Source organism: Dendrobates tinctorius, unplaced genomic scaffold (genome assembly GCF_039654945.1).
Source record: "Dendrobates tinctorius isolate UK_male_01 unplaced genomic scaffold, ASM3965494v1 ptg000551l, whole genome shotgun sequence".
In the NCBI taxonomy this organism is placed as follows: Eukaryota; Metazoa; Chordata; class Amphibia; order Anura; family Dendrobatidae; genus Dendrobates; species Dendrobates tinctorius.
In genome coordinates this window covers 265,650-276,203 of record NW_027362209.1, presented here as the reverse complement: position 1 = coordinate 276,203, position 10,554 = coordinate 265,650, and positions in this window count along the sequence as shown.

The following is a 10,554-nucleotide window of genomic DNA, read 5'->3' as shown; positions in this document are numbered from 1 at the left end:
GGGCGGTCCTTACTACATGGAATGATAGTGCATTGGCAGCTCTCTTTCGGAAGGGTTTGTCTGAAACTTTAAAAGATACTATGGTGGGATTTCCTGTTCCCTCTAGTCTTGACGATTCTATGTCATTAGCCATTCAAGTTGATCGGCGTTTATGTGAATGCAAGACTACACGGGAGGCGCTGCCACCTTTTGAACAAATGTCTGAACCTATGCAATGTGATAGAGTTTTGTCTAGGGCGCAATGTCAGGAGTTTAGAAGGCGTAATAAGCTGTGTTTTTTTTCTGTGGAGATGCCTCTCATGTTATTTCTGTCTGCCCTAAACGAGAGAAACCTTTTGCACACACATTTGCTGTGGGTGGTGTACAACCTAAGTTTCTTTTGGCAATTACTCTGATCTGCTTCTTATCCACTTTTTCCGCAAAGGCTTTTGTGGATTCAGGAGCGGCCTTGAATCTGATGGACTTGGATTTTGGTAAACGTTGTGGTTTTCCTATGACACCTCTGCGGACGCCTATTCCTTTGAGGGGTATTGATGCTACTCCTTTGGCGAAGAATAAACCTCAGTTTTGGACCCATGTGATAATTCGGGTTGCCCCAGACCACCAAGAAAATTGCAGATTTTTGGTGTTGCATAATTTACATGATACCATTGTTCTGGGTTTTCCCTGGTTGCAAATCCATAATCCGGTTTTGGATTGGAAATCTGTGTCTGTGGTGAGTTGGGGTTGTCATAGAATCATAGAATCGTAGAGTTGGAATGGACCTCCTGGGCCATCTGGTCCAACCCCCTGCTCAAAGCAGGATTCGCTAAATCATCCCAGTCAGATGTCTGTCCAGCCTCTGTTTGAAGACATCCATTGAAGAAGAACTCACCACTTCTCGTGGCAGCTTGTTCCACTCATTGATCACTCTAACTGTCAAAAAGTTTTTTCTAATATCTAATCTGTGTCTCCTCCCATTCAGTTTCATCCCATTGCTTCTACTCATTCCTTGTGCAAATGAGAATAAAGTTGATCCTTCTACAATGTATCAGCCCTTTAGATATTTGTAGACAGCTATTAAGTCTCCTCTCAGTCTTCCCTTTTGCAAACTAAACATCCCTAAATCCTGCAACCTTTCCTCATAAGACAGGGTTTGCAGACCGGTCACCATTCTGGTCGCTCTTTTCTGAACTTGCTCCAGTTTGTTGATGTCTTTTTTAAAATGTGGTGCCCAAAACTGGACACAATATTCCAGATGAGGTCTGACCAAAGAGGAATAGAGGGAAATAATGACTTCACGTGATCTAGACCGTATGCTTCTGTTAATACATCCTAGAATTGCATTTGCCTTTTTTGCTGCTGCATCACACTGTTGACTCATATTCAGTCTGTGATCTATTAGTATACCCAAGTCTTTTTCACATGTGCTGTTGCTTAGCCCTATTCCTCCCATTCTGTATATGCTTTTTCATTTTTATTGCCCAGATGTAGTACTTTGCATTTTTCCCTGTTAAAAACCATTCTGTTACTTGCTGCCCACTTCTCCAGTTTATTTATATCTTTTTGAATCTTCTCTCTCTTCTCTCTTCTCTAGTATTAGCTTTCCCTCCTAGCTTTGTGTCATCAGCAATTTAATCAGTTTAACCTCAATTCCTTCATCTAAATCATTGATAAAGATGTTGAACAATACAGGGCCCAGGACAGAGCCCCGTGGTACCCCACTTGAGACATTCTTCCAACTGGATGTGCAGCCATTTAGGACCACTCTTTGGGTCCGATCACTAAGCCAGTCATGAATCCACCTAACAGTTGCCTTGTCCATTCCATACTTAGTCATTTTTTCAATAAGGATTGTATGAGATACTTTGTCAAATGCTTTGCTGAAGTCAAGATATACTATATCTACAGCATTTCCTTGATCCATCCAATCAGTGATTCCGTCATAGAAGGAAATTAAGTTAGTCTGACATGAGTTATTAGTTACAAACCCATGCTGACTCTGTTTAATCACTTCATTCTTATCCAGGTACTGACATACATGTTGTTTAATAATTTGCTCAAAGATCTTTCCGGGTATAGAAGTCAGACTCACCGGCCTATAGTTGCCTGGGTCCACCTTCTTCCCCTTTTTGAAGATAGGAACAACATTTGCTCTTCTCCAGTCTTCTGGGACTTCTCCTGTTCTCCAAGAATTTTCAAAGATTATGGAGAGGGGCTCAAAAATTTCTTCTGCTATCTCCTTCAGTACTCTGGGGTGTAATTCATCTGGACCTGGAGACTTGAATACATTTAGGTTAGCTAAGTGTTTCCTCACTATCTTTCTATTTATAGATATCCTGGATTCTTCTATTCCCTTAATAGGACAGTGAAGAACAGTTGATGTTACATTTCCTTTCTGAGAGAAAACAGATGCAAAATAGGAATTTAAGAATGTTAAGGCAGATGCCCTTTCTAGGAGTTTCTTTGCTGATTCTCCTATTGTGACCAAGCCTACTACCATCCTAGGTGAGGGGGTAATTCTTTCTGCCATCTCGCCCGATTTGAGACATGTTCTGGAAGAATTCCAGGAGGACAAACCTGAGCGTTGTCCTATGGGAAAATTGTATGTTCCTGACCAGTGGAGGAAGAGAGTGATGTCTGAAGTTCATTGCTCCGCATTGGCTGGTCATCCAGGTAATTTTGGTACCAGAGATTTGGTGAGTCGGTCTTTTTGGTGGCCTGCCTTATCTCGTGATGTCAGGAATTTTGTGCAGTCCTGTGGGACTTGTTCCCGGTCTAAACCCTGTTCTCGCTCTAGCGGGTTGTTGATGCCCTTGCCGGTGCCTAAGAGGCTATGGACCCATATTTCAATGGATTTTATTTCTGATCTTCCTCTCTCTCAGAGAATGACTGTTATCTGGGTGATTTGTGATAGATTCTCTAAGATGGTCCATCTTGTACCACTCCCAAAGTTGCCATCTTCCTCAGAGTTAGTACCCTTGTTTTAACAACAGGTGGTTCGGTTGCATGGGATTCCTGAGAACATTGTGTCGGACAGAGGAGTTCAGTTTGTTTCCAGATTCTGGAAAGCCTTTTGTTCCAATCTGGGAATTCAGTTGTCCTTCTCCTCTGCGTTTCACCCTCAGACCAATGGGCAGACGGAGAGAACAAACCAGACTTTGGAGCCCTATTTGAGATGTTTTATATGTGCTGAACAGGATGATTGGGTTTCATTTTTGCCCTTGGCTTAATTCGCTTTAAATAATAGAGCTAGTTCTGCCACCTTAATGTCCCCCTTTTTCTGTATCTTTAGGTTTCATCCTCGATTTTCTTCAGGGCAAGTGGAATCTTCAGCCTGCCCAGGTGTTGACACTGTGTTAGAGAGAATGCAGCAGATTTGGGACCAAGTAGTGGATAAGTTGTCTCTCTCCCAGGAAAAGGCCCAGCGGTTTTCTAACCGGCATAGGACCATTGGTCCCCAGTTTAAAGTGGGTGATATGGTTTGGTTGTCATCAAAGAATATCTCTATGAAGGTTGCTTCTCCAAAGTTCAAGCCAAGATTTATTGGACCATACAAGATTTTGGAGATTCTTAATCCGGTTTCTTTTCGATTGGCTCTTCCTGTTACGTTTAAGATCCATAGCGTTTTTCATAAGTCGCTGATGAAGAGATACAGTGGGGCAAAAAAGTATTTAGTCAGTCAGCAATAGTGCAAGTTCCACCACTTAAAAAGATGAGAGGCGTCTGTAATTTACATCATAGGTAGACCTCAACTATGGGAGACAAACTGAGAAAAAAAAATCCAGAAAATCACATTGTCTGTTTTTTTTTCATTTTACTTGCATATTATGGTGGAAAATAAGTATTTGGTCAGAAACAAGCAATCAAGATTTCTGGCTCTCACAGACCTGTAACTTCTTCTTCCTCTTTCCTCCACTCATTACCTGTAGTAATGGCACCTGTTTAAACTTGTTATCAGTATAAAAAGACACCTGTGCACACCCTCAAACAGTCTGACTCCAAACTCCACTATGGTGAAGACCAAAGAGCTGTCAAAGGACACCAGAAACAAAATTGTAGCCCTGCACCAGGCTGGGAAGACTGAATCTGCAATAGCCAACCAGCTTGGAGTGAAGAAATCAACTGTGGGAGCAATAATTAGAAAATGGAAGACATACAAGACCACTGATAATCTCCCTCGATCTGGTGCTCCACGCAAAATCCCACCCCGTGGGGTCAGAATGATCACAAGAACGGTGAGCAAAAATCCCAGAACCACGCGGGGGGACCTAGTGAATGAACTGCTGAGAGCTGGGACCAATGTAACAAGGCCTACCATAAGTAACACACTACGCCACCATGGACTCAGATCCTGCAGTGCCAGACGTGTCCCACTGCTTAAGCCTGTACATGTCCGGGCCCGTCTGAAGTTTGCTAGAGAGCATTTGGATGATCCCGAGGAGTTTTGGGAGAATGTCCTATGGTCTGATGAAACCAAACTGGAACTGTTTGGTAGAAACACAACTTGTCGTGTTTGGAGGAAAAAGAATACTGAGTTGCATCCATCAAAAACCATACCTACTGTAAAGCATGGTGGTGGAAACATCATGCTTTGGGGCTGTTTCTCTGCAAAGGGGCCAGGATGACTGATCCGGGTACATGAAAGAATGAATGGGGCCATGTATCGTGAGATTTTGAGTGCAAACCTCCTTCCATCAGCAAGGGCATTGAAGATGAAACGTGGCTGGGTCTTTCAACATGACAATGATCCAAAGCACACCGCCAGGGCAACGAAGGAGTGGCTTCGTAATAAGCATTTCAAGGTCCTGGAGTGGCCTAGCCAGTCTCCAGATCTCAACCCTATAGAAAACCTTTGGAGGGAGTTGAAAGTCCGTGTTGCCAAGCGAAAAGCCAAAAACATCACTGCTCTAGAGGAGATCTGCATGGAGGAATGGGCCAACATACCAACAACAGTGTGTGGCAACCTTGTGAAGACTTACAGAAAACGTTTGACCTCTGTCATTGCCAACAAAGGATATATCACAAAGTATTGAGATGAAATTTTGTTTCTGACCAAATACTTATTTTCCACCATAATATGCAAATAAAATGAAAAAAAAACAGACAATGTGATTTTCTGGATTTTTTTTTCTCAGTTTGTCTCCCATAGTTGAGGTCTACCTATGATGTAAATTACAGACGCCTCTCATCTTTTTAAGTGGTGGAACTTGCACTATTGCTGACTGACTAAATACTTTTTTGCCCCACTGTATGTTGAGCCAGTAGTTCCTATGGCGGCACCTCCTGACCCTGTATTGGTTAAAGGTAATGTGGAATGTGAGGTAGAGAAAATACTGAATTCTCGTCTGGCTAGACGGAGACTCCAGTATTTGGTCAAGTGGAAGGGTTATGGCCAGGAGGACAATTCTTGGGTCTCTGCCTCTGATATTCATGCCGATAGATTGGTTCATGGTTTTCATTGGGCCCATCCTGATCGGCCCGGTGGCATGGATGAGGGTTCGGTGACCCCTCCTCAGGGGGGGTACTGTTGTGAGCTCATTTTCGGGTTTGCCTCTAACTTCTGGTGAGGGTTATGGAGCTGGCTGTGCTGACAGAGGAGTAGTGAGTTCTCTGTTATGAGTTCATTTTCCCCTTCACCAATGAGGTCTGATGAACTCCCTCTTCTGGTGAAGGAAGGTAGTGAGGCTGATTACCAAACACCTGAGCTGGTAGAGGATGACTGGGTGACGGGAATTGCTGACTGGATATAAGGCAGTCGACGCCCTTCTGCCTCGCTGGTGATTTCTCTGAGGGATTCTAGGAGACCAGTCTGATTCTTGCTCCTCTAAAGCTAAGTTTTCTGCTTTGCCTTTTGCATTTGTGTTTTGGGTTTTATTTTGCCTTGCTTTTCTGGATTCTGCCATTCCCTGCTGGGGTGAGCTGAATTCCTTAGTGTCAATTTTTGCTCTGTCTTCAGAAAATACCTGAGTGCTGACATAGTCTTTTTGAAGCCTAGCGTCTTCAGGGCCTTTTTCCCTGTCAGTCTGTTGGATCTTGTTTTTATAGGGTTTTTGGCGGATTGCAGACAGCAGCTTTTCTATCCAGTCCTATCTAGTTAGCTTGGGCCCCATCATTTGCTCAGTCTATCTTTCTATCTGTGTTAGTGTTTTTTCTTCTTGCTTCACCGTCATTATATGTTGGGGGCTGCCTATTGCTTTTGGGTCTGCTCTGGGGCAGTTTAGATTTCCCTTTCTGTCTTTAGGCTATGTAGTTCTCCGACTGTGATCGAGGGGTCTAGGGCACCGTAGGAACCCCCCACGGCTACTGCTAGTTGTTGTTGATAGGTTCAGGGGTCTGCAATCCGATAGCTGCCAACTTCTCTGGTTTTCTGGACTTAGCTAGCATTTCTGTTTTTGCCTCCTACGGTGACTCATTCATAACAGAATCACCAGCCATACCGCAGATCCTAGGGTACTCAATAGCAGGGAAGAATTGTAAAAAAAACCAAACAAAAAAAAAGTGTGTATATTTTTTCCTCTATATCTCTGAGGCTGTAGGGGGAATTTTTTTTTCTCTCAATGGAGATAAAGCAATTATCTGATCGTGTGGAGCAGCTCGCTGCGGAAGTGCGGGGAATTTCCGCCTACCTTGCTCATTCACATGCTGCTGAACCAAAGATCCCTACTCCTGATGTGTTTTTTGGTGATCGGTCTAAATTTTTGAATTTCAAAAATAATTGTAAATTATTTATTGCCTTGAAGCCTAACTCGTCAGGGAGCTCCACGCAGCAGGTTAAAATTGTCATCTCGTTGCTGCGTGGCGATCCCCAGGATTGGGCGTTTTCTTTGAAACCAGATGATCCTATTCTGACTAATGTGAACGCATTTTTTCAAGCCTTGGGGTTGTTGTATGATGAACCTAATGCTATTGATCAGGCTGAAAAGACCCTGTTGGCATTGAGCCAGGGTCAAGATTCTGCAGAATTGTACTGTCAAAAATTCCGAAAGTGGGCGGTCCTTACTACCTGGAATGATAATGCTTTGGCAGCTCTCTTTCGGAAGGGTTTGTCAGAAGCCGTAAAAGATACTATGGTGGGATTTCCTGTTCCCTCTGGTCTTGACGATTCTATGTCATTAGCCATTCAGGTTGATCGGCGTTTACGTGAAAGCAGGACTGCACGAGAGGTGTTGCCACCTGTTGGACAAGTGTCTGAACCTATGCAATGTGATGGAGTTTTGTCCAGGGAGCAACGTCAGGAGTTCAGAAGGCGTAATAAGCTGTGTTTTTTTTGTGGAGATGCCTCGCATATTATTTCTGTCTGTCCTAAATGAGAGAAACGTTTTGTACACACGTTTTTTGTGGGTGGTGTTCAACCTAAGTTTCTTCTGGCAATTACTCTGATCTGCTCCCTGTCCACATTTTCCGCCAAGGCTTTTGTGGATTCGGAGGCAGCCCTGAACCTAATGGATTTGGATTTTGCTAAACGTTGTGGATTTCCTATGACACCTCTGTGGACGCCTATCCCTTTGAGGGGGATTGATGCTACTCCTTTGGCGAAAAATAAACCTGTTTTGGACCCAGGTGGTAATGCGGGTCGCCCCAGACCATCAAGAAAATTGCAGATTTTTGGTGTTGCATAATTTGTATGATACCATTGTTCTGGGGTTTCCCTGGTTGCAAATTCACAATCCAGTTTTGGATTGGAAATCTGTGTCTGTGGTGAGTTGGGGTTGTCGGTGTGCCCTTAGTGAGGCTCCATTTTTTTCCACCTCTCCTCAGTCACATGATGTTGCTGACTATTTGGCGGACTTTTATGATGTATTTAGTGAGAATGAATCTGCGTCTTTGCCTCCTCATAGGAGTTATGACTGTGCAATTGAACTGAGCCCGGGGTGTAAATTTCCCAAGGGTCGGCTCTTCAATTTATCTGTACCCGAGCATGAGGCTATGCGATCCTATATTAAGGAGGCGTTGGAGAAGGGTCATATTAGACCATCCTCTTCACCATTAGGTGCTGGGTTTTTTTTCGTGGCCAAAAAGGATGGTTCATTAAGGCCTTGTATTGATTATTGTGCCCTCAACAAAATTACTATTAAATATCAGTATCTGTTACCCCTGATTTCGGATCTATTCTTCAGAGTTAAAGGTGCTTGCTGGTTTACCAAGCTTGACCTCAGGGGGCGTATAATCTTATCTGCATTAAGCATGGGGATGAATGGAAGACGGTGTTTAATACTCCAGAGGGACATTTTGAGTACCTGGTGATGCCTTTTGGGCTCACTAATGCCCCTTCTGTCTTCCAGTGCTTCATGAACGACATTTTCCGAGATTTTGTGGATAAATTTTTGATTATCTATCTGGATGATATTTTGATCTTCTCCAAGGATTGGGATTCTCATGTGGAACATGTTCGGACTGTGTTCCGGATCTTGAGGGAGAATTCCCTGTATGTCAAAGGATCGAAATGCCTTTTTGGAGTACAGAGGATTTCATCTTTGGGATTTAATTTGTCTCCGTCAACTATTGAAATGGACCCGGCCAAGGTACAGGCCATTTATGATTGGGTTCAGCCCACTTCTTTGAAGGCCCTTCAGAAGTTTTTGGGTTTTGCTAATTTTTATCGGAAATTTATAGCAAAATTTTCTAGTATTGCCAAGCCATTGACTGATCTGACTAAGAAGGGTGCTGATGTGTTGAATTGGTCTCCGGAGGCTGTTTCTTCCTTTCAGGAGCTGAAGCGAAGATTCACTTCTGCCCCGGTTTTGCGGCAACCTGATGTCTCACTCCCGTTCCAGGTAGAGGTGGACGCTTCTGAAATTGGTGCAGGAGTTGTTTTGTCCCAAAAGGATCCTGTGACATGTAAAATGAATCCCTGTGCTTTCTTTTCCCGAAAGTTCTCCCCATCTGAACGTAACTATGATGTGGGGAATCGGGAACTGTTAGCCATGAAATGGGCATTTGAGGAGTGGAGACATTGGTTGGAGGGAGCTAAACATCAAGTCGTGGTCCTTACTGACCACAAGAATTTGATTTACCTGGAGTTGGCCAAACGCTTGAACCCTAGACAGGCTAGATGGGCCTTGTTTTTTACACGTTTTGATTTTGTGGTCTCTTTTCTTCCTGGCACTAAGAATGTCAAGGCTGACGCTCTTTCTAGTAGCTTCTTTGCTGATTCTCCTGTGGTGACCAAGCCTGCTACCATCTTAGGCAAAGGGGTAGTTCTTTCTGCCATCTCGCCCGATTTGAGACGTGCTCTGGAAGAGTTCCAGGAGGACAAACCTGAGCGTTGTCCCAGTGGAAAGTTGTATGTTCCTGACCAGTGGAAGAAGAGAGTGATGTCTGAAGTTCATTGCTCTGCATTGGCTGGTCATCCAGGTATTTTTGGTACTGAAGATCTGGTGAGTCGGTCTTTTTGGTGGCCCGCCTTGTCTCGTGATGTCAGGAATTTTGTGCAGTCCTGTGGGACTTACTCCTGGTCTAAACCTTGTTCTCACTCTAGTGGGTTGTTGATGCCTTTGCCGGTCCCCAGGAGGCCATGGACCCATATTTCAATGGATTTCATCTCTGATATGCCCGTCTCTCACAGAATGACTGTTATTTGGGTGATTTGTGATAGGTTCTCTAAGATGGTTCATCTTGTACCACTTCCTAAGTTGCCATCTTCTTCTGAGTTGGTGCCCCTGTTTTTGCAACAGGTGGTTCGCTTGCACGGGATTCCTGAGAACATTGTATCTGACAGAGGAGTTCAGTTTGTGTCTAGATTTTGGAGCAGGAAAGATGTATATCTTTGTACCGTGTTAGCCAGTAGATAGAAAAATATTCAGGATTGAGAGTTCTCAGTAGTTGATACCTTTTAATGGCTAACTGAAAAGATGGTAACACATTGCAAGCTTTCGAGACTACTCAGGTCTCTTCATCAGGCTAGACTAATACAAAATCTGAAGTCACATATTTATGCACAATACAGCCTAGAAAAAATGCAATAGATAAGACAAGTGACGTGAAGCAGAACTATAACTATCAATATCGGAGAGGGAGAAACATAAATAAAAACATTGGACCAGTTCATAGATAAGGAGTCTGGATGTTTTATGGTCCTCTGATTGGGGTCTAGTTCTGTGTTGTGATGCCCCCACACGGTTTTAAAAGGAAATTCCTTAATTGATGTAAAAAGACATAAATCCATGCGACATATTCATTCCAGCACTGAGAGTGTCAAAGTTCGTCATAAATTTATACTCCCAAACTCGTCTCTCTCTCTGAGAATTGAAGTTACCTTTCAATACCAGTAATTTCATATCCACGCTGCTGTGATCAGGGATACAGAAATATTTTGCCACAGGTAGATCCATTCTTTTTTCTCTTATTGTGTGACGATGAGCATTCATCCTTGTTCTAAGCTTTTGCTCTGTCTTCCCCACATACAGACCCCAGTTGGACATTTAGTACAAATAATTAAGTACACCACATTAGATGTAATGCAGCTGAAAGTACCTGCGATCTTGTCGTCCTGATGTGAGTTGGGGATCTTTATCTTGTCCGTGGTCATTATAAATGGACAGGTTTTACATTTTTTCTGGTTGCAAGGAAAGG